Raw genomic sequence first — 2,077 nt, 5'->3', positions numbered from 1 at the left:
TTTTATTTTTTTATGTTTTTCAACAGTTTTCTTAATTCTAAAGGGTTAAGGAATATAGGAACATAGGAATATGGATTAAAGAATATGGATAATAGGAGCATAGGAACATAGGAATATTCAGGATGGAAAAATATGGATAATAGGAGAATAGGATCACAGGAATATTCGGGATAGAGAAATATGGATAATAGGAGTATAAGAATACAGGAATATACAGAATTAAGGAATATGGATAATAGGAGCATAGGATTACAGGAATATTCAGGATGGAAAAATATGGATAATGGGAATATAGGAACACAGGAATATTCAGAATTAGGAATATGGATAATAGGAATATAGGAATATGCATAATATAGGATTATATAGGAACATATAGGATTGACGGATATGAATAACAGAAAAATTGGAATATAGGAATATATAGGATAAAGGAATTTGAATAATAGAAATATATATTTTATATACTTACTCTTTTAGTCATCAAAATCTCGGAAATTTGAATCTCTAAAATTCTTGGAAATGATGCCAAATTCTAAAAAGAATGAACATACTTGTGATATATAAAATTTTGAAGCAATAAATTATAAAACTTTTAATTAATATATTATATAAAAAGACAATACAATTGATCACATATGTGTATCATGAAGCATAAATTTTGTTCAATAAATGTATACAAGAAAAATTAGTGGATAAGTATGATAAATATTGTATCATCAACGCCATCTTCAGAGTGCCGCAAATAAAAAGAGAGAAGAGAATAATAAAAGAAGGATAGAAATAAAATAAGAATTGATCGTTACCACCATCTATTGAGTTATTACTAAAAAAATATATTTTTAGCATTCATGAGATGGCATTAGTCTTCAATTCTTAATTTACTTTACCCTTTATCTTTTTACCTTTAAAAAGATATTTTTTGCATTCAGAAGATGGCGTTAGTATTCTATTCTTACATTATCTCTATCCTTCTCTTCCCATTTTCTATCCTTTCTTCGTATGTTTCTTTTGCGGCACTCTGAAGATGGCGCTGATTTTCTAATTTTTATCCTATATCTGTCCTTGTCTGACTCTTTATATTTCTTTACATCATATACATACTTCTTCTATATATTATACATGTGCATTTCATACAGGATGTCTCGTCTGCCAATAATGAACCGCTGAAAAAAAAACATGATAGAAAATATAAAAAGAAAAAATTAATATAAAACGAATAAACATACCAATTTTTCGCGGATATATTAGATTATTAAACAAGACGTTGTTCCTCCTCCAACATTCCTCCCTCGATATCCTTAATTCCTTAAAATCCTGCACGATCCTTCAAGTAGATCAATGGATTCAAGGAAATCATTCAAGGAGCGTAACGCTACTTGGAATAATTCGAGGTAAAAAAAAAAAAGGAGAAAGGAGGAGGGAGAGGAGAGGAGTACAGGGATTCGTGTCATTCTTCGAGGAACGATATCACCGTAATCCGAGGACGATGATTACACACCGTTTTGCCTTCGTATCCGACGTGTTACGGGTTTCGGGGTCGTGGAACGAAGGGTCCCTTTCATCCAAGTCCTTCTATATAATAGAGCGAGAATCTAGAGCGAACGATGCGCGAGATGGGATTTGAAATCTATCCGCGTGAAATCCGCGCGACGTGCTCGTGGAACAGTGAGGCAGAAACTATCTTCCCTGGATAGATTAATTTAATATTAATACGATATATTCATTGTACTTACATCTTATATGATCAATAAATTACGTTTAACTGAAAAAAAGAAAAAAAAATTTTTTTTCTTTCCATTCCATTCTTTATTCCTCAAATCCAATCGAAATAAATCCTCTCATTTTCCTCGTCTTCCTTTAATCTCTTAATCGCTCGCTATCAAATCTTAAAAAAAAAAAAAAGTGTGTCTTTATTTATTTTTTTTTTTTTTTACGTCGAATGATCGAAATTGAACGAGAAAAAATCGGGGGCGGAAACGAGAGAGGCGAGAAGAGAAAAAGAAACGGGTCAGATTTATTTCGCAAAGCAAACCGCTTCCTCGAAACGGGAGATGAGGGAGGAGGAGGAAGAGGA

This window comes from Apis dorsata, unplaced genomic scaffold (genome assembly GCF_000469605.1).
Source record: "Apis dorsata unplaced genomic scaffold, Apis dorsata 1.3 scaffold_163, whole genome shotgun sequence".
NCBI classification, from domain to species: Eukaryota; Metazoa; Arthropoda; class Insecta; order Hymenoptera; family Apidae; genus Apis; species Apis dorsata.
This window is presented reverse-complemented; position numbering follows the sequence as displayed.